This window comes from Pelmatolapia mariae, linkage group LG10_11 (genome assembly GCF_036321145.2).
Source record: "Pelmatolapia mariae isolate MD_Pm_ZW linkage group LG10_11, Pm_UMD_F_2, whole genome shotgun sequence".
Lineage (NCBI taxonomy): Eukaryota > Metazoa > Chordata > Actinopteri > Cichliformes > Cichlidae > Pelmatolapia > Pelmatolapia mariae.
In genome coordinates this window covers 27,709,024-27,732,630 of record NC_086236.1, presented here as the reverse complement: position 1 = coordinate 27,732,630, position 23,607 = coordinate 27,709,024, and the positions used below count along the sequence as shown (strand labels likewise).

The following is a 23,607-nucleotide window of genomic DNA, read 5'->3' as shown; positions in this document are numbered from 1 at the left end:
TTGGCAGAAATACTATGATTGGGTACAAATATTATGATTTGGCACAAGTACTATGGCTTAGTACAAATACTATGATTTGGTACTAATACTATGATTTAGCAGAAACACTATGTTTTAACATAAATAATATCTTTTGATATAAATTTCTGCTAAAAGGTACTATTTCTGCTTTTAGCAGAAATACTGTAATTTTGCATAAATATTATGATTTGGGATAAATACTATGATTTGCTATAAATACTATGATTTGGCACATATACTATAATCAGCAGATATACTATAACATAACAGAAATTCTACGATTTAGTAGTAATACTATAACATAACAGAAATTTTAATTGGGCACAAATAACATGATTTGGCACAAATACCATGATTTGGCAAAAAAATACCATGATTTGGCACAAATACAATGATATGGCAGAAATACTATGATTGGGTACAAATACTATGATTTGGCACAAGTACTATGACTTAGTACAAATACTATGATTTGGCACAAATACTATGATTTGGCAAAAAAAAATACCATGATTTGGCACAAATACGATGATATCGCAGAAATACTATGATTGGGTACAAATGCTATGATTTGGCACAAGTACTATGACTTAGTACAAATACTATGATTTGGCAAAAAAAAATACCATGATTTGGCACAAATACGATGATATGGCAGAAATACTATGATTGGGTACAAATACTATGATTTGGCACAAGTACTATGACTTAGTACAAATACTATGATTTGGCACAAATAGTATGATTTAGCAGAAATACTATGTTTTAATATAAATGATATCTTTTGACAGAAATTTCTGCTAAAAGGTACTATTTCTGATTTTTAGCAGAAATACTGTAATTTTGCATAAATACTATAATTTGAGATAAATACTATGATTTGGCAGATATACTATATTCAGCACATATACTATAACATAACAGACATTCCCCCACTTAGTAGTAATCTCATAACATGAAATAAATATTATTGGTTTGGCCCCAAAACCATGATTTGGCACAAATACCATGATTTTTCAAAAATACTATGATTTAGCAGAAATACTGTGATTGAGCAGAAGTACTAAGATGTAGTAGAAGTACTTTGATTTAGCACAAATACTATTATGAAGGAGTAATACTTTAACATGGGAGAAATATTGATACACACACACACATACACAGAGAGCAAAGGGAGCAGTGGCTGTTAAGAGTCTGGGCTTGGTATATCTAGGTCAGCTAAATTGGCTGCACCTGCTGTAATCAGCACTTACACACACAGACACACAGAGAGCTATGGGTTTTCTGCAGTGTATTTCTCCCATTCAGGATTCCCCTCGAACAAATGGCCATAATTTCCTAACCGTAGGGGCTACAACGCTCATTCTGACATCGTTTTGTTCAGAAGAGATGGGGGAATCTGGAGGTCTTCATAATTTAGAGATAAAATATAAATTATTGAAGATATATGACTTGTAATACACTGTAACTGAGTAGAGGCGAAGCAAAACTGCATTGACTTGCCCCCAAACAACGTTTTGTAACTCTAAATCTATATGGAGCATCAAAATCATTCTTTCACCGTAAGAAACAGCAGGCTTTGGTGAACAGTCATGGAAATTTTCAGGTCTCTGTTGAAATCCATCAAAAAGATATGACGAGAGAAAAAAGTGCCTCATTTCCAGAGTTTGAAATCTGAAGAGATCTGAGCAAGGCACGAATTTCCTACCCTCAAACAAATGTAATTCATGGCCAAACGGTAATAGGTGAGAAAAAAATTCTTGAATTGTGAGCATCAGGGATGTCTGAAGATATATTGGCACAAGCGTCATGCCTCAACTTTGTTTCATTAAGGAGATATGATGATTTGAAAATGCCTCTCATTAGAGAAATCCAGCGCTGATTTTGAACAAACTGTCCATTGACTCTCTATGGAAAGTTTTGAGACTTTATGTTACTCTGAGGAGATTTGCAAAACATCTGTAAGTCCCACAACAATGATAGTGACATTTTCTGAAAGCCAGCAAAAATACCTACGTTCTGAAGTATAATTTGTGGGGGTTGAGTGGAAATTGAGCGAGTAGCAAGAAGTTGTTCAGACATGAAGAGAAAATTCAGAATGGATGAGTGTACACTGTAAGTTAATTGCATAGCAACCATAACAACGCATGTATTTTCTGAAAAATCACAATTTTGCAACTGAAAACTTAAAGAGGTATAAAATTAAAACGGTAGAAGATCTGAAAAAGCTGAATCATACAGGAATAGCCCAATAATCTGAGAACATTTTAAAGTTTGAATGGAGTTTCTAGGTGAAAGTATGAGGAAGTAGTTAAGTTTCAAAAACATGCAAGTTTTAGCAGAATTTCTGAAGATTTCCATTCATTTCAATGGGACAAATTAAAGGAAAAAAGTGTAATATTTTAAAAAGTATAATAGTAATAAACACCAAAAGTCATAGCACACATTAGCAGAAATAGCAGAACAGTTTAGAGTTTGAACTGAGAAAATCGGCTGAAAACTGAGGAAGTAGTTAAGCGGCAAAAAACGTACGGAAACCCCCAAGAATAATAAAGAATAAAGAGAAACAGGAACTCAATAGTGTGGAAGCCCTTTGAGGGCATCCACACAATAATAATAATAATAATAAATCCGACGAATAGTAATATGTGTGCCTCTTGGCATAGGCACACATAATAATAATAATAATAATAAATCCGACGAATAGTAATATGTGTGCCTCTTGGCATAGGCACACATAATAAATCCGACGAATAGTAATATGTGTGCCTCTTGGCATAGGCACACATAACTAGGTGAAGGAAAGTGCACATCACGTTAAACATAGTGTGGCGTGATGCACATCTTACTCTTATCACTCTTAGTCTTATCAATAGCATACAAAGCAGGAAAATATACAGCGTCAGCAAAATGTATATCTGTATGCCCTTTGCTTCCTTATGATATACAGCAGTAGCTTTAGATGCCTGTTTTCTGTTTAGTGGTTTTTTAACATAACAGACATTAGACACTGAAACCATCTTATACATAGTCATCATTGGCACCTACACTGTGTATTCAGTATTGTTTTATAGTTAGAAAATTTCACTTGTGATTAAAAAGCACTATGTTTGATAAGCAACATAAGGGTAATCCATAAAACTGGTTACAGAGATTATACAAATCCACTATTTTTAAAATCAAAAATACTAAAATTCACAGATCTGGTTCATTTTCTCACTGCGCAAATTATGTATAACGCAATAAACAACCTACTTCCTGACAATATTCTAAAATTGTTTTCTAAAAGGGAACAGGGGATACAATTTGAGGGGGGGAATTAAATTTAAAACATCCCTGCATCCGTACAACACTAACAAGTTTTTGCATCTCTGTGTGTGGAGTGAAGCTGTGGAATAGACTAAGTAAAGAACTGAAGCAAAGTCCCAGTATGACTCAGTTTAAAAAACGGTTCAAAAATATGGTTTTTGCAAAGTACAGGGAGGAGGTCGGGCTTTGATCGGGTGCTCTCACCCACTACTTTCACAATAGGGATGTATATATATAAGTGTGTGTGGGTGCACAAGTATGTTTATTTAAGTATATATATCTATAAATTTGTATATCTTTTGATGTGTTACTGGGGTTATTAAAAAAATCTTTTTTCTCTGTTGTTGTTGTCATACTATTTTACCATGTTCAAAATAAAGATACAATACAATACAATCAAGGATCTTGGTATGAATTACAGATTATCAGTGAAGCTGCCATTCTAGTTGATGAATCTATTAAATTACATACCACACCATTATCCAGAGTTAGAGTTGGAATAGTCAGACAGCCCATGACATCAACGCCAGACATAATCATGATAGATCAACTCATCTCAGTGCCAGTTCAAATCAGTGGATAAGTCAGCTGATACTCTCTTATGCATCCACATGGCAGATCTCATATAGGACATGCTCCCTGACTTTCTATGTATGTGCATCAAAGGGTGGGAGAGTTCCAGAGCAGAGCCATGCCCAAAGATATAAATCAGTTGTGGTAAAACTACACCAACAGAGACTGCACTGGAACTGATTGGATTGGTACTGTCCTTTGCTGGTCTTTGCGTATTGATAAATCAGTGAGCTACCAGTGCCAGTACTAATATTCCACAAGAGCATTCCTGCAGACCAGAATGAGACTTGGAAAGTTTAAAAGTATTCTGCTGAATCCAGTTCTTTTTACAACTGTTGATCCCCTTAGTTTCCACTCATATCTCATGTGTCTTCAGGACTGTATTCCAACGTTTCTGCTGATGAATATGTATTTTCTTTGCAGGTCAATTCCCCATCTTTGATGAGACCTGGGTCAGTTGAACAGTACAAGAGGGCATTTGCCCGTCAGCGAGCTCGGGACCTGGCCCAGCACGCCGATGTACTGCTCTCTAAAGACAAGGAAATTGCTGCCCTGCAGCAGGAATGCAGAGAGCTGGAGGCTCGGCTGGGTATCACTAAGGTATTTATAACTCATCTCCTGCTGAGTAAATTCATCCAACCTAGATTGAAATGTGGGCACTAATTTGGCCTCAATTTCTCAGCTGAAAGCTGATTTAAAGTTTTAAGCAGTATTCCATCTACCAAACTCATTGTCACCACTGCCACAAGCCTGCTCTCTGCTGGACAGCATGGGTACTGCTCATCCTAACCTCCTCTTAAGCCCGTGTTGCAAAGGCTGCGTCACTGCTGATGTCTAGATAGATGACATTGCAGGAATAGGCTGTTCTTAATTACCAGTGACTTAAAAGCTGATTCTCTTGAGTGTGAACATCTGTTGGGTTTCATAATACTAGATGTTACAGGGTTAGCTGTACATTGACATAATAAAAATGTCCTGACTCTTGTGTTTATCGAAAACTGTAGTGGAACATCCATATTCTTTTATTCTTTAATTTAATATTTAGTACCTGCAGGATGCAGTTTGAAAACAACACAAACAATAATGTGCTAAACTGAAACTGTTGTGGCTGTGTTTAATGGATGTGTATATATATGTGTGTGTGTGTGTGTGTGTGTGTGTGTGTGTGTGTGTGTGTGTGTAGGGCTCCCCTATTCCATCTGGTAGAGGGGAATTTGAGAAGCTTCTTAGGGAGTCTCAGAAGGAGGTGCTGCGGCTGCAAAGGCAGCTGTCGGTCACATCATCCAGAAAGCAGCATGACCATATTCCTGACCACGATGCTGCAGAGAAGAGTGGGGAAAATGTGAAGGAGGAAGGGCGAAAGAAGGTAAAGTCATTTTCATCACACCAGAAAACATTCAGACTCTGCACTGACCCCTGTTGGTCTTAATCAGCTTTAAAAAGGCAAGTGAACTCTTTTTATGCACATTAAAAGTGAGATAAAATTAGCTATTACAAACAGGCCCCATCATGTAGTTAAATCTAGAAACATTTATGGTCTCAGAGTGTAGTTGGAATTATAGGAATGTAGAACATAACACTGTGAGTTGTCCCGAAACTCAGGGTTTGTTTATGTTGTCATGGATGTTTTCCAGTGTTATATAATGGCTTGTTGTTGGACTCTATACTAATCTGTCACAGGCCATAATGAGATGATTCCCTCTCTTGAACTTGGGCCTGATCAAAGACACAAAAGCCCTACACTCTGATCTTCTGTGCATTTAATGCTGTTTTCAGTTCTTAGAAACAGCTCTTCTCCAGAGGAGGGATGCTCTGGATATTAGTCACTGGCTGGAAAGTAGAAAAATACACCCATCACCTAAATATAGGAAAGGGTTTCTTAATGCAGCATGTGGATTATTTGTAATGGTAAAATTCATTCTTTATCACTGAACATCTGTAACAGAGAAAAATGTCATTTCTCTGGTCAATTTTAGAGGTACAGTTGCATCATATCCATGTCATTTAAATGCATACATCTAATAATGTTTCTTTATTTTTTGTAAAATTTTTCACTGCCTGTGGAGTGAAGTAAATTCTCTGCCTGTGGAGCTCAAATGAGAATGCCGATTGTGGTAATCTCTCATTTGTGGGACGCAAACACGCACTGCCAGTGGCACACGCACACCCAGAAAGGGGCCATGTTGTGTGAACTCTAATCCCCTCTAACAACAGAATGGTACAGTCCAGTAATCCGCTCGCTGTTGCTGTGGCAGCGGTGAGAGGGTTTTGGGTGGCAGGTAAGACTCCAGCCGCAGTAAAGACTTTTCTATCTCGCCCTGCTCTGGATAACTAGCAGGCCAAGGGAACCCTTGACGTTGCCACAGATCACACGAAAGGGGTAGGTCATCTTGTGAGTTTTGCTGTCTCTGGGACTTAGTAAGGTCTGTCTCTTGTAGTGCTTCTTGGCTAACCTCATATGTATGTGTGTGTGCTTGAAGCCGTGCAGGACTCAAAGTTGAGACTTGACACTGAAAATGAGTCAGTGTCATGACATATTGGGAGGGTGAGAGAACTGGCTCGAGGCAGCTGGTGTTTCATTTGCGTTAGATATTAAAATCAGCTGCTTATGCTGTTACATGCCCCATCTTACTATTCCGACTTGAGTCGCATCTAAAGGGATTTGTCTTTAAGGACTTATAGCTTTTGTTTTTTGCTTTTTTTTAAATATTAATTTCAGTAAATCCTGTGCTAAATCCCACCCTTGTCTATGATGGACTGCCACTTTCTTACAGTGCAGAAAGACGGAGCAAGTGTGAGGCCTAGTCAAGGGCAGCCTGTCAACCCAGTTTTGTAACAGTCATATTTCACAGCTTCCAGATGTAGAATTTAGACAGACAGACTTAGTGACATGGTGCTGCAGCGTTTGATTGGTGGACATCGATATGTTCCGTATTAAAAAAGAAAATCAACGGCCAGGCCAATCCATTAAGGTGCTTTTAAAAGAAGTGATCCAGTTACCCGTTTCAGTAGTCTGCAGGGATTACACCAATGTGCTTATGGCATTCAGGGCCTGCTGAATGGGATCTGACCCTGCTTTAGTACGCATGGCACCAGGGTGTACTTTAATATACATGGACCACATCAGTGTGAAGTGTCCACACCTCATCATGTGAGGCAGGGTGTGAGGAGAGGTGGGGTGTCTGAGCTAGGGCCTGGTCTGATATAAACACAAGAGGCAAACATGCTGTAGTCTCAGCATAATACAGACGCTAGGTGCGCCTGCTTCCTTCATCAGGTCATTTATTGGTAAATGACTTACATGACTGTGTTTACACATCCTGTAGGATTTGAGTATTTACTTAACTAATTTAATTTTCGTTCTTGACTTTATTTAGGGATTCTTTTTTATTTAAACAGTCATTACTTTATTCACCTCAGTTTGAATGATCAGTTATACATCTATGTTGCATGTAAGCTTGGCCTTGAACGTATTAAAAATAGTAGACGGAATTCAAATCTTTTTATGACATTACTGAAGAAAAGAGAAAGGATAAGGTTGCATTGTGCTTGATTAATGATACATTCAACCTCTCAGGCTCACTGCATATCTATTTCCATGTGTTATCCAGAAGGATTCAACTTAAAAGTTTCTAAATAACTAAATTATCAAGTATCCAGTTGAAATCTGTAGATGACAGACAGAGGTTGGAGTATTAGTCTAACTGATGTTCACAGCCTGTGGCTGTTAAAGAGAACTAATTTAACCACTGTCTTGAAGTAACAAAAAGCTCCTGACTTGGATCTGGATATTTTCTAATATCTTCTTTCTACAAATATGGAAGCTCCTTATTCTAAACTGAAGTTCAGACCGCTTGGATTATTGATCTCATATTTAATTAGACTTTTCACAGAGAGCCGGACCCCTGAAATTGTAGACATTATCAAAGGATGATTTTACTAGAGCATATGACCATTTATGATCTGCTAGTCTGTGTTATATTGAGTTTGTTTTCCCAACTGGCTCAGATAAAAACAGAGAATGTGTAACATCAGCGTTTTATTTCGGATAGCTGATATGACTACTTGCAGCAGAGATAATGTGCGCTCACTAAATCTGGGACACAACTACCCAAAGTTTTTACTTTTCAAATTTAAATTGGGCAGATGCAAACCACTGCATCTTAAAATTGGACTAGTTTGTCACCCAGAAACTCCAAGCCATGTATTTGATATAATTTCTTGCAGATGTGTTAAAAAACCCTCAAGAGAGAAATTTCCTATAGGTGACTCACATCATGCCCTGATTTGATTTACTCTCTCTCTCAAGGAAATATCCAGCCATAAATTTAAATAAATAAAAGTGGCTGAAGATAAGTAGCATTTCTTCGCTTAGGTGGTTGGATTGAAACAACTGCCGATTCTTTCCTTCACTTGTTTAAGTAAATACGATGCTCAGAGGGGTATTTTTATTTTTGTTTTTTGTTGCAGGATTTACTTTTGATATTTTTTCAAACTAAATTCAGTGTTGCTCAGTTAAACAAGTGAGAATTGTCATGTATTTAATTGGAATAAAGGACTAGAACACCTGTTATGTAATACTTACCAGGTATAATTAATACTGTTGCGTGGGTACCGCCTGCCTCTGACCAAGCATTTCATAATCATCATCATATGGGAAAAACCCCACAATAACACAGTAAAGAGAGCATTAATGTCTAGGGTTTGTCTCTAATTAAGTTATAGTTTTGCTGCTGTATATAGGCCAAGATGCAAAGACTCTCACTGGGCTGAGTTGACCTATCCTCTGAATTGTCTGTATAAGAATAGAGACCGAAACTCAACACCATATCTAAGCAAAATCTCTAAAACAAGAACAGCCTGTTAGGTCATAGTAAGTTTTGTTAGGTTAGTGTGTTGGCATATAAACCTTTGAAATGATTCATAATAGCCTAAGCTGTGCTCTAATGCTCTCTGTCAGTCTGACAGCCGCTTTATTCCCCACAACAGTGCATAAATGTGGCATTATGTAATATTCGCCTCTCTGTGCTCATTCGCCAAAACCATGTCAGAATTATATCACACATCGCATGAACTCTTATTATATTTGCTTTGAACCCATCATCTCTTTAGATAAAGGATTGCTCTTTTAGGGAGCTTGACCTGTATTTTAAAAATAATGTAAACCTCCTGATTTATCTCTGTAAACAGCATTTTTTTCATGAAAACACCGCAAACACAGTCACTACTTTTGATAAAGTGTGTTGTTTAATAATGAAAGAGTAAAGTTCAGGTATGTAGCATGCAAGTACAAGTGGACTATTAAGTTAAAAAAAGTTGATAGAAGAGTTAGAGTGTACCTCACCCACCGTGCTGTATGGCTGCCAGGTTGTAGCAGAAACTCCCACACTTAAGCCAACCCACTGAATGGGCGTGCACTCCTGCAAGCTAATTACAAATGACAAGAAGACTGACTAGTTTAATTATGTCAGACCAGTTACAAAGATGGGAATTTTGCCAGGATGATGGGATCATCTAGCCTGTCCTCACTTGAGGGGGTCATGATGGGATGTTAAATGACCACCAAAAGGAACGAAGAGAACAAAAAGCAGCAGCAAGCCTATTTAAAGCCCTCTTTCCTGGGCACTTTTTTTGACCGGGGGCCAATGGATTTAGTGCCTCCTGCTGGCCTTTCGTCACCACTACTAACACCATCTGGCCTTGTATCCAACAGATAAACCAGGGGTGGCTTTGCTTAACTTCACAGGCATGCCACTTATTAGATTCTGTCACAATGACTTTTGAACCCCATAGTCTGTATCCACCGTGCAGCCTGAACGGCTTCTTTAAAAAAAAAAAGGTGGGGGAAACTAACAGTGTGGTGTCAGAATGCTATTTTCATGCTGCAGATGATGGTGTTGATGCTGTGAAATGAGTATCTTGATGTCTAGTATCTAGTAGAGAGAATCAGCTGCTTTATACAACAAAGAGCTGTCTCCAGTTTAGACCACTTATTCTGTTACTGGCATGTTGTTTTTAGTGACAGCTTGTGTTTTCTAAAAATAATGATGACTGCATACAACTGCCAGAAGACAATACTTCTAGTCATTCAAGGCGGAGGTCCTATCATAATCTTGTCATAGTTGAATGAAACTACAACAGGAACGCTTCTGTTCATGATGGACGAGTCTGGAGATCATTTGGTTTCAGTTTTAGCTCACTTTCTTTGTTATCGTATGCAGCGGTTTTGGCAAGAGTCACCCTTATCTCATTTGAATAGTTTCTTAACATAATAAGGTCCAAGAGCATCTTCATCTTGTGAATATGCTACCACATCATTCTTCTCTAGAGACAGCTGATGCAAACTTTGCACGAATCAAAAACAAATACAATTTTTTTTGCAAACAGACTCTTTTATATATATCTATATATCTATATATATAGATATATATAGATATATAGATAGATATATATATATATATCCTGTCAGAGAGAGAGAGAGAGAGAGATGTATGGTATAGATCTTACTGCTTTTTTGGCTGTAAATGTTTTTCATACAGCATATGAATTCCTGAAGTAGTCTGCTGATCCCCAGGTGAATCCTATCCTAAACTGGTGTGCCTAATGTCTATAGTAATAGTCTTCCAGTGTAAAAGCAAAGAGATTGTAAAGGAGAGATCCCATTTGCTGCACGTGGCAGAGCGCCTTTGATCCTGTTATTGGGTCCTGGCCTTGGCTACACTAGCACAGTTCTCTAGGCATAAGTAGGTTTGCTCTAAAATTAGATACTGATTCCCGACTCTTAACCTTTAACCAGTGTTAGCCTGTCCCCCCCACCTGGATATTCATTAGAAGAATCATACAGTGTATGAAGATAAATATGTGACTGTTTCAGAAGTGTAACCTGCTGTGAAACAGTCCAGTCATTGCACGCAGCCTAATTAGATAGGACAGCCTTTCCGCTAATGTGTTCTAGTCTTGTTGGAAGCCAGAGGGAATCCCCCTGGATTACTCATTGATTGTAGATGGAACACTGGGAAGGAGGCTTGTTAATAATCCCTGTTTCACAGTGGGGGATGCGAGTGTAAAGGTTACTTAACAGTTGACAGTTATACATTTGCTCCCCATTCTGTAGCTGTGTCAGAACTGTATTTTTTCATGTTCTTTTTCTTTTTTTTTACTTTTACATGTAAAGTGAATGATTCCTCCTGTCTCTCAGGTTGTAGGAGAGACCCCGTGTGTGGTATTAGATGAAGCTCCATCCAGGTCTGAGAGAGCTCCCGGAGAAGAGGAGTCGGGGCTGCGAGTGACGCCCATACTGGGCCTTAGCCCGCCCCCCTCCCGTAAGGAGGAAAACACAGAGAACCAGCGTCTACAGTTTCTGGTAAGTGAAGAGGACTGTAGTTTTCATTTCCCTTTTCTCAGACCCATCATTACACTGTAAATTAAGGGACACTTTACTCCACCAGCAAGCCTTTTCTGTTGCAAATGTCAGTTTGCTGTCTTAATGAAGAAGGGAAATCTTAACAAAGCAGTTTGTATTTAATGACCTGCTAAATATTCATCATGTTCAAATGCTATGTGCATAATAGAGCTGCTTGCTGATATTTAAGAGTTAGTGATACAGACTGTTATTAGGTGTCACCTGAATGGCTTTCAAGTCATTCCCTGTCTCCAAAGTCATTCTTACACACCTCCCATTGGCTAAATCTACATATTGAGTGTAATTATAGGGAGGGTTCTATGTTTGTATTTTTATTTGAAACTGAAGCAGGGATATCAGTGCTGTGACTGAGCTGACTTCCACTGAAGGAAAATCTACAGTCAGATTTGTTATGTAATGCTGGGATTATTTTGATCTTGTCCTTTGGAAAAGTAGCACATCACCCTTTCTGATGCTACAAGTAGGATATAAAGCATAAATAGACCTTATTTCCTTCAGCTCTGCATTTTTTCTCAGAATAAAAAATGCAACATTTTGGACAATAAAAAACATCAGATAAGTTACATGTGATATATCAGGAACAGCTGAAGGCAATTTCATTACCTTTGACACAAACATTGACTTTAATTCAACAATAAACTGATTATATTCTGCTGGTCAGTGGTCAAGATTTGCCTCACAAAACAAATCACATTTGGATGGAAACTGAATTAATGACACAAATCTTTTTTGTCCATTGATTAAATTCTTTTAAATTCATATATATATAAGTAAAGTGCAACTTGGCTATTCAGTTGAGTTCAGTTCACTCGTTTTCTCCACAGTGTTTTGTTTGACAAATAGCTGGTGAAGCCTTACCCCATACACTAACTAGTTTCTTCATAAAGTGACTATTAGTCCAAGGAGGAAGTGGTATCTTGGCAGTGGAATATATCATAACAGCAGAGTAAACACTGAGATTGCTCAGAAGGTGATCACCATGCAGGTAATATTTTTAGCTTTACTAGTGACAACAGTCAGATCACTGCTTTAGTCCAGACTGAAATATCTCGACAGCTATAGAAAGGAGTGCTTTGGAATTTCCATTGATATTGATCATGTCCAGAGAATGAATTCATTAGTTTGTTTTCATCTAGCTTCATCATTAAGTCATAATCTTAATTTGCCTAATGCTTTGATTTATCACCAAATATCGCCAAAACAGATGGCAGTACTCTCAGGCTGATCTTTGTTTTTAGTGCAAATGTTAGCATGCTAACACACTAAATCAATCCTGTCAGCCTGATATATATTTATAGACATCTCTTTCATGCTAGCACTAGCACTGTCATTGAGTGCATGTTGGCATGCGAATGTAGCACTGTCATAAGTGCACTACTGTGCATTAAGAGGAACACACAGACCTGCTTGCATGGCAGCAGATTTTGTTTTAAAGATAATTTAATCTTGAGCCTACAGGCCTGTAGATCCTGTTTGACTATGAAGTATTTGCATACAATTAATAACACATTGGCCGTAGGTCCTCCTTAAATGCTGAATTTCCTTCATCATCATCATCATCATCTGTGTCAATTACTGGTGCAGATATCTTTATTTGTTTAGAAGGTAAACACCTGGGCTGTAAGCTCTTTTACTCTCTGGCTTATGTTGTTTTTTTATGATTGGTTTTATTGTACTGACTTTGGTGGTGATGTATTGTATTGCTATTCAAGTGTGTGTGTGTGTGTGTGTGTGTGTGTGTGTGTGTGTGTGTGTGTGTGTGTGTGTGTGTGTGTGTGTGTATTTGTGGGGACGAACAGCCCTTATGGAGACCAAAATTCCAGTCCCCTCAAATCTGAAGGCATTTTTGAGACTCAAAATGTGGTTTTAGTGACAGGGTTACAAGTGGGTTATGGTAAGGGTAAGTGGCTGGGGAAAGCATTATGTCAATTAGATGTCCCCACAAGATATGAATACATGACATGTGTGAGTGTTTGTTTTGTTTGTGGAGGTCACTTGTGCATGTGTCACGTGTTCACACAAGTGACAAACTTTACTTCACTTTACCTTTTAATATGTCAGTATACCAACATTCCTTAAGTGCTTCACTGCTGCATGGATTGTTCTGCCATTCATCAGAGAACATTTTTAAACCTGCTATCTGCTACCTTTTTGAAAATATGTCATTGATAAGCTGTTGGTTTAAAGTCGGGTAACATTCCTGTCCCTGTGATGGTTTTCACTCTTTTCTTCTTTGGGAAGTCTCATGTGATTATCAGCCTGGACTATTCCTCCTCAGCCAGAAGACTGAGGATGACAAAGAGTCATCTTTGTCAGACAACATTTGGCTATAATGTTTTCATTCAGCTCAACTGTTATTGCACACTCATCTCAAAGTGTTAATGGCAGCACTATGCATTCACTGTGTTTGTCCTGACTTGAACAATTTCATCTTAGTCTCAGCTGAAACAAGGAGGTGCTTCCAGGTTTCACTGGACTTCTTTTCGTGTTGTTTAGCAAAGTTTAAACATTACAGTTGTGTGCCATAGAGCAAACAAGCCTTTCTTTTCTTGGAGACTGTCTTAGGAGGCTGATGTGACAGAAACTCAGATTTCATTGATAATTCCTCTTCCAAACTGTTCTGTGCCATTCAAGGAGACAAGATCTTTAAAGATGTTTTTTGTTTTTGAAGCCGTTCAGTCTCAGATGCCGTCTGATGGTTGCGGGGCTGCAGTCGGCACCAGTAACAGCCTTAATTTGGGTCGAGGATCGTCCAGTGTTTTGACAGACAGGCAATTGGATCCTCAGGCTCAGTGCTGTTGAAATTTTTTGGGGTCTTCCACTTTACTTTTTTGTTCCATAACCCTCAGGATCATTTAAGAAATTCCAAATGACCGTCTTACTGCATCTCACCTCAGCAGCAATGGCACGCTGCGAGAGACCCTGCTTATACAGTTCAACAACCTGACCACGTTCAAAAAGGGAAAGGCTTTTTTTGCCTTTGGCATCAGAACGTTATGACACTGTGACTACCTGACAGAAAATGACAATGAATCCACATTTTTGCACAGATTAGGCATGTGGTCCTTACTGCGGCAGCTACACCCTTCTTGCACATGTTCTTTTTCAGCTATTTATTAATAAGTGACTTTTATGTATATATATATGCCTGTATATATTGTGCTATTCTTAGTTAGTGTATTGTCTGTCTTTGTTAATGTTTGTTTATAATGGAGTACTGTAACGAAAAATAATTTCCCCTAGGGATCAATAAAGTATTCTGATTCTGATTCTGATAAACTTTTGATTTTGTTGCTTTCAATAAATTGCATGCTCAAAAAATGTTTTCTCTCACTCCCATTTCTTCTTGTTGCATGTTGAAGCCCTACTTGGAACATTGTTAAGATGCAACCATGCAAAATATGATTTTTTTTGCCATTTTTCAACTGGTCTTAAACTTTTGATTGGGACTGTACGAAGAAAGCACTAAGTATCATATTATGTTATGAGTCGTGTTATCCTAATAACAGAATTAACAGTGAAATAAGATAGATGTTGGGTCCATGTTTTACAAAACTTTATTTCTTCCCCCTTATTGTCAAATTGATGCTTGAACTTTAGATGAAGTGACCTCTGCAAAGAAAAGAAGTTTTGTGATCTTTCTAGTTTAACAGAATGACACAGGCAACTTAATCTGTCTTGATCAGGTAACATTCTCTGAAAGGATAATCTTGCTAATATCGTTATTTTTAGAGTGAAAAAGGACCCCGTGCTGAAGAATAAATTCCCCTCCTTGTCACATTGTTGCATCTGTTTTTCAAAATAAAAGTCTTGTTTTCTTCATATTTATAATGTGTGGCATAGCTGTTCTAAATTTTCTAATGGAAGTTACAAAGGAACAAAACTAATTGCAAGTCTGAATCAAAGGATACCTGCGGTAGTCTTCACCATGGAGACAAGACATTTAGTGTGACAATGAATGATCAGCTCAGTGAGAAATGTTTTTGTAATGTGACCATGTTGTATTTGAATTCCACACAGTACAATCAGATGTGGTAGTTTAGCTTCCCAGCTGTAATGTGACTGTTAGTCAGGCCTTCAAAAAAACGCAACTCAAACACAATCAAGCAAATCAGAGCACAGGTTGCAGTTTAATTATCTTTATTGTCTTGCTGTGTCATCCCTGGTGAGAGTACAGTGTCTCTTCCAGTCAGCTGCTGGTGGTCTGCAATTAGCCTCTGTCCTGTAGCTCCCACATCACAATCACAGGGGTAATGCTTGATTGAGGTCCTGGAGCCACAGTGAAATAAGCTGATTTCTCCTATGCTGCTCCTGCATGTAAGCTGCATTTAGAATAATTAAAGGATGCTAAGCTTTGTAATGCCTCATTGCTGTCCTGTCAGAGGTCACTATGGAAACTGCGAGGATTGTATCCCATTTTGCAAAATGTACATGATTCAAATGATTTGTATTTATTGTTTTGTTTTTGTATGATATGTTATGTGCATTTTGAGAGCTTTAGTTTAAAGCCTGACCTGAGTTTCCAAATTAAAGATTAAGTGTAACTATTCTTGTTTTTTCTCTTGTTTCAGGAAAGTGAACTGAGCAAGAAAAGAAAAGAATGTGAAAATCTTGAGCATGAAGTAAAGAAGCGACAGAAGAGATGTCTGGATTTGGTAAGTGAACCTTGTGCTCCATTGTTTCCTTCTGTCATACTCTCTTTAAAGCACAGCTGCGATGGACATAATGACAGCAGAGGGGTAGACGTGGATTTCCGCATGTTTGTATGAGTGTGGTTTTGTGTTTTTCTGGAACAGGAGAGCCAGCTTGAGGATGAGCAAGGCAAAAATGAGCAACTAAAGGAGGAGGCAGATCTCCTCAGGAGGAAGGCACAGCTGCTCGACCAGGTCGGTGATGCTGCTCAAGATATATAGGTTTTATTTTGTGTATAAAAATCATGTTTTTGGTCATCGTCACTGACAGTTATGATAGCCAATCTTAATGCTATGATGGGATAACCTGCTGCTATTTCCCAGACTCGGGCTGAGAATGAGGAGCTGAGGGAAGATCTCTCTGAAGTGACCGCTCAACGCAATTCAGTTTTCGAGGAGAACCAGAGACTCCGTGCCAAACTGGAGAACCTAGAGCAGGTCCTAAAGGTACTATCTGAGTCAGATGCTCGGTGCGCTATTGTCAGTTTTGCTCCTTAGTGTCCCTGCTGATAAACTCTTTTCCTTCTGAACAGCATATGCGAGAGGTCGCCGAGCGAAGGCAGCAGCTGGAATTGGAACATGAGCAAGCACTGGCTATCCTTAAGTTCAAACAGGATGAAATCAAAAGGTTACAGCGGGTAAGAAATACAGCCTTGAGTTTTGGGGGATTTTTTGGTTTCGATCTTGCTAAAGTCATGCTCTCATAGCCTGTGGGTTACTTTGAGTGTAGTTAAGAAAAATGGGGCACTTTGTCCAGCAGGAGGCAACCTTTGGGCACCAATAAAGGATTTTGTCAGTGCTGTTTGCTATGCTGTGAAAGTGAATTTTATGATGAAAGTTTACCATGAATTGAATGTTTTTTTAATCATCAGGCTCAGTTATTCGCCAAGAGGGAGCATGAAGGAGTGGTTCAGATGCTGGAGGTGAGTGTATGTGACACTATTATGTCTGCACGGGGAAGCACAAAAGCAAGTAAAACAACTCTGTGCCAGACCACGCTTTTGTACTGCCAGACTGCGTAGCCCTGAGGTGCTTTCAAGCATTTAGGAGGACTTAGGATCAAATCCAAAGCTGGCAGTGTCCCACAAAAGAGTGAAGCGTTAAAGAGTAACAAGAAAAAATGTCTCTATGTGACATACACTAATGTATTCCTTTCAGCTTAAATTCACTAAATAAAGTGTTTCTGTCTTTTAAAACAGAGCAAAATTCTCACCAGGTTTTTAGTAGGTTTAAAGACATTTCATTCTTTTTTTAGTAGGTCAAAAGACGATTCATTCTTCTAAAGAAGCCTGGAATTATAATTTACTGGGATCTTTATTCTTATCTAAACACCTGGCTGAGAAGCTGTGGCAGAAAGTACTTATATTTTTGCAGCTCTAGTAGGCCTGAAAACCGTTTGAACAGATGGCTCTTCTGCTGCTTTGTGACGTTTGTGCTTGCTCTCTGTGTCAGTGTAAGAATTCAAAATGAATCCAGATAGCAGATGACAGTTGAAATCCCCCTGCCTCCGATTGGCTGCTGATGCTGAACATTAAAAAAAAGAAACTAAAAAAGGAGGGAAAAAAAATCAAAAATGTCATCATCCACAGTTGATGACTTTACATTCCTGTTGTCTGTGTTCCTTATTTCTCACGGTTCGTTTTGCTGCGAGAGTTTGTTACTTAAAGCAGTGTGTATTTTATTTTAGGAGTTGACTCAGCTCGTGTTGCGGAGGGAGCTGGTAGAGTATAGTTGCTCCTGTTTTCAAAATGCCTCGTTTCCTTCCTCTTGGCTGTGTTTCTCTCACTTTCTGTCTGTATTTAAACCAAAGCATCACAGGAGAAAGTCTCTTTCCCTCCCAAAAGCCCACGTTTTACTTGCCAACAAAACACCCAGCCTTACTCACTCTGTTAAAAAACAGTTTTTGCTAGATTATGAGGACTGTGTGTGTGTGTGTGTGTGTGTGTGTGTGTGTGTGTGTGTGTGTGTGTGTGTGTGTGTGTGTGTGTGTGTGTGTGTGTCAGGTGTGGGCTGCTAAGGGCTGAGAGACATTCTAGTGATTCTGGCTTGTGAGCGGATTTCCTTGCTGACCTGGACTCTGACTGCTGTGTTTCTACTCTATTAATATTTAATTAAGTCTTTTCCAGTTTCAGTGCTTCACACACATGCATTTGCATCTTTTCTTTGTGCTTTGTGCCTTTTTTGCTAAGCAGAGTACACTGGACTGCATGCAGGTATTTCTTGAACCTCCTGTTCAAGAGCTTTTTATCTTCTCCTCAACAGAACCTCCACCCAGCCCTGGTCCTTAGAACCGCCAAAACCCCAGTTGTTTTTATTTAGTTCCTTGAAATTGATGGAACTCTATTCAACATTAATTAGTGTAAAACAGCCCCTCAGAAATGCTTCACTTGTGAACAGTTGCTCATCTGAGGCTGTTGCCTTTCTCTTTTATTTATTTATTTTTTTATGGTTACAGATTTGCATTTAAATCAGGTCATTCATATGGGGCTAGATAAGAGTGTATGTGTATAACACATTTATCACTCCCAGCTGCACTGACAGCACTTACTACAATTATCAGGTTGTTTAATCTTATTCCATGTACGCAAATAGTCTCATTGCCATTTAGATTAGATTAGATAAAACTTTATTAATCCCTCGGGTGGGTTCCTCCGGGAAATTCGGTAAATTTCTGATAGTATTCATCTGAGGTTTTACAAATGATTTGCGTCAGTGTTTTAATACTCATTACCCCCCCCCCCCAGCTCAGTGCAGCTAGATAAGAATTGACTACAGGCTTTGTGTAGGTGAGCACTAACAGGAAATGTTGTTCAGACACTTTCGTGTGAAGGCTTTTGTCAGATCAGCCTGCCAGGAAACTCCCACCGCAACCGGAAGTGAAATCAGCTACATTTAGAAACCCAGTAAGACAGAGACAAGTAGTGTTCTGCCAAATTACCCCGCTGTCATAAAAGTGATTGCAAGCCGAGTGTTAAATAGAAGCAACATGTAACACCTCATAAATACTTTACTCCAGTTTCCCAGAAAACTACCCCCTCCCCCTTTTTCCTTTCCATTTACCCAGCCAGTCTTTGTCATTCTAAGATTCTAACAAATGATGTAGGGACTCGTAACATTGTCTGTCTTGCAGAAACCCATATTTGCGTTGTGCATTACATTATTTCATGCATTCATTTGTGTTTGCCACATTTTGTTGTCCTATTTGTCCATCTTCCAAAACAGTCATAAACATAAGAAATCAGATGTATCAAAAGTGGCCCTAATCATAAAAAGCTTTTCCATAGTTTCTAAGGAAATTGATTTAATGGTATTGAAGGTTTCTGCAGGACACTGACGGTGATAGATTGCTGATTAAAAGGAGAAATCCACCTTACCGCTCACATCCCTATGTTCACACACTGTATTGCTAACTTAGGGAAAGCTCATTCACTCGTAGACATCAGGTTAAAGTGTGTCCAGAAGAAACCTAAAGTATGGTAACACATCACACAGTTCCACCTGAAATGATCTGATTAACAAATTGAGGACATCACATCTAATAGTGTTGAAAGGTGGATTTTCTCACACACAAGTCACAGTGGCACTGTTTGTGTGCATTATGTTGGTTCTGCCTTCTGTGTAGTCGAAGGTACGAGAGCTGGAGGAGAAATGTCGAAGCCAGAGCGAACAGTTTGGCCTGCTGTCCCAAGAGTTGGAGAAGTTTCGAATGCAGGCCTCAAAGGTGGACCTGGCCAGCTCTAGCCTCCTCAACAACCCCACCCTGTCGGTTCTGACCAATGGGGTGGGCCTGACTACAGAGCGAGGTAAGTGGTTGCTTCACTTCACTTGCTTAATGACCAAAAGGAAAATCAAACAATCTGACTTACTATGTCTTGTTTCAAGATAATTTGCCAAATCATTGTTTAACAATAATTTTGCTTTCATGTTATGGAATCGTAGTTGGTGTAGTTGACACAGATGATGGCTTGGTAGAGAGCACTGAGCCACTTATAGAAAAGAGTTCTTTAAAATTATCCATATATATAATGATCAGGAATGCATCCTTCCAGATTTTAATTTCGAGATATTTTATCATTGACTTCTGAACAATAAGGACACAATACACGATACCCAGTCCTTCTTCTTAATGTGACGTTCTCTCTTTTTCCACCTTTGTGTGTTATAATGTAACCTCAATCCCAGCAGCAACAAATACATATATAGTGCAAATCTAGACCAACTCTTTCCTACTGTGTATATCCAACCCTTTTCTCTTACAATGTTCATGTGTTTTAGACTGCACTGGTGGCTCATGGGATATGGTGACTCTAGGTGAAATAGCCTTTTGGAGTCTCGAGGGAGGTGACACTGTCTCCTGCCCCGAGGGCAATGACCCACTTGGTATGCCCGCCGTCTCTGTTACTCATAATATGTGTTGGACAGTGTTACAAAAGCACCACATGCGTTGACCTGTCATCTTACCTGCACGTTCACCGTTATCAGTCCAGCACCGTAACAGAGCTGATCTGTTACTCTCACCATTGCATGAGACAGTCAGTTTGTGGAGCATGGAGCCAGTTAAGTCTCTTAACAGTCCTCGTGTGAAACATGTTGCCTTTATAGTGTGACCACTGACAGATGGAGATAGTACTTTTTTTCCTTCCTCTTTTTAATCAGCCATGTTCAGCCCTTGAGCCCCCTGCATGTCAACCAGTGACTTCACACGCCTAGCTGCTCATGGATTCAAGCAGGTTATGCAGTGAGAGGGCTGATTATGTCCACTACATGGTGGATTATCCTCTGCCTCTCTCTCTCTTGCTAGATGTGGCCACTGCACTACGCATGGGGGCTACCCCTCATGCTGCAGGGCTATCCAGGGTGGAGCGATCGCCTGTCACCAAGCATCGAGAGCTGCCCACCATCAGCGTCAGCAAGTCAGGCTCTTCCTCTAGCAAGTCAGAGACCACACACCTCACGCCCAAGTCTGACACCCATCTCAGTCCGCACAAATCAAGCCCAACTCACGAGGTACCAGCAGTGAAGACGATGTGTAGTACATCACTTTTTTCTCAAATCAGAAAAAATGCTTTCATGCGTTTTGTGGTTTTTTGTTTATTTTATACATGGTCCATATATTAATGGTAATATGATATAAATATGTGAAATTTCAACACAGTCTTACATGAAATATAATTTATAGTTATGCAGTAAAGTTGTTTTAAAGCTGACACCATTAGCTAATGTGGCTGCTACATTTGAAAACCACCATCTGTATCTAGTGAGTTAGGCTAACGGTTGATAGGTTAGTTTGAAGCACTTCATCTCTTCATCCTGATATTCTCCTTCTTTGTTTTGACACACATGAAAGCAGATCAAGATTACCACACTGTTTGCATGGATTTTACTTGACTTGTAACAGAAGAGTCCAGAGCTTCTTCTGCTGAAAAAACAGTGGAAAAAGTATTTTGGTTTTGCTCCAAAAAATTTAGCATGTTTGTCCTGCCGGTTTGTGGTCCTGCATGGCATGCAGCTTGGTGGTCTTTTTATCCAATCACTCGACTGCATACAATCAATAGAACTCATATTTAGTGAGATAATCTACTCAGCTCTGTGGATTATAAAGGGTATACAGTAGTAGTAGTTGTTTGTGATTATCCTTAAAAAGTGCTGTTATTTCATGCAGGTAGCCATTTATACCAGGTATTAACTAGCTCTGTAGTAGTTCTGTTCCTGTTTGTATTCAATAAAAAGGGCAAAAAGTCACTCGCAAACAAAGTGATTTTCTTTGCAGTCATTTCCAAACAGGCATGGCTTTATCTCGTGGCCTTTTAAGATAATATGTGTAAAGCATATCATACTCGTGAAATGTGCTCTCCTTTTGGCAAGAAAATAAAGGACATCTTGATACAGAATAAAGAGTTCATGCTGGCTAAAATAGGTTAAGAATTTCCACTAAAGAAATTCACTTGTTTAGGTCAGCCGCAACAATAAATGGAGTAAATTAAGCAGTAGAAACAGCTTCTAAAACACCTCTCTGTAATAAACTTTGAAAGATATCTGACCTATAGGGAAAGACTTGTTCCAGGACCATTGTGTTAGCTTGCAGAAGATTTTGATTTGTGTATGTAGCAAATTGTGGCACTTACAGCACAGTGCTTGTTCATCCTAGTTACCTCACTTTTATTGCAACTGCAGTCCTATAGATTTACTTTATTACTAAAGACTAAAAACCATTTAACTTTGCTCTTACTTTACTTTTAGCCTGTTCTTTTTAGATATGTCAGGTGACTGTCTCTCTGTTCATGCTGTTGTCAGGTGGACACAGCCAGTGAAGTAGAGGAGTTGGACATTGACATAGCCCCAGCACCTTACCCAGCCAGCAGAGGAGCAGCAAAGCTTCAGGTGTTTATTGCAAGATACAGGTAAGTAATTAACTAACACAGGGGTTGTTCTGGTGAACATGAAAGTATGTGATGGAAACGATTTCATGGAAATTTTTATCTCCACCAGCTATAATCCTTATGATGGTCCCAATGACAATCCTGAGGTGGAGCTACCACTCACTGCTGGAGAATACATCTATGTATATGGAGACATGGATGATGATGGCTTCTATGAAGGTATGGGATCATGTCATTTTTTTGTAAATCTAGAAATCTTTACTTTCCGGTCTGTAGGACAGTGTTTTATGGTGGCTCCTTTCAGGCGAACTGATGGACGGACGGAGAGGGCTGGTCCCCTCTAACTTTGTGGAACGTGTTTCAGACGACGATGTCATGAGCACTCATCACCCAGAGATGGTGGACATGTCCCATAACTCGCTGATAGACAGCAGCCTGCACAGTGCCAGCCACCAGCATCGTCTCCACGTGGGTGTCAGCACCTCAGAGAGGACAGAGGCCTCTGCTGCCTCTGGCCCTGCCTCAGCCCCCTCAGATTCAGCATCAGCCTTGGCTGTCCCAGCCCCCCTCACCAACGGCCTAGACTTGGACTTGGAAGAGGTGGGAGTGGACATTGTGCCTTACCCACGTAAGCTCACCCTCATCAAGCAGCTTGCCAAGAGTATCATCATCGGCTGGGACCCTCCGTTGGTGCCGGCTGGGTGGGGCAATGTGTGGAGCTATAATGTGTATGTGGACCAGGAGCTGCGGCTCAATGTGCCCTTCGGTGCCCAGACCAAAGCGGTGCTGGAGCGGCTAGACATAAACCTCAAGGCCTATCGTGTGTCGGTGCAAAGCCTGACAGAGAAGGGTCTCTCGGACCAGCTCCGCTGCAGCATGCTGGTCGGTCGGGACGTTTCCGTGGCGCCCACGCAACTGCGCGTGGAGAGGATCACCGCTACCAATGCCAACCTGACCTGGCTGCCCAGCAACAGTAACTATGTGCACATTGTGTCCTTGAATGACGAGGAGTGTGAGCTGGTGAAGGCTGGCTGCTACTCGCTGTGCCTCAATAACCTATTGCCCAGCCTGCAGTACACTGTCAAAGTGGAGGCACGGCCGCACCGCACGCCATGGGAGTTACCCGTGGAGCGACGTGAACACAGAAGCGCAACGATCACCTTCACCACACTGATGGCAGGTCAGGACTTACTCTTTTATCTTTCTGACG

The 23,607-nt window shown here is 39.7% G+C and overlaps 1 pseudogene; it reads left to right on the top strand.

Moving 5' to 3' along the window:
• The window catches only part of LOC134636432 (peripheral-type benzodiazepine receptor-associated protein 1-like), a 127,144-nt pseudogene that overhangs the window by 86,374 nt on the left and 17,163 nt on the right, over window positions 1-23,607 (top strand).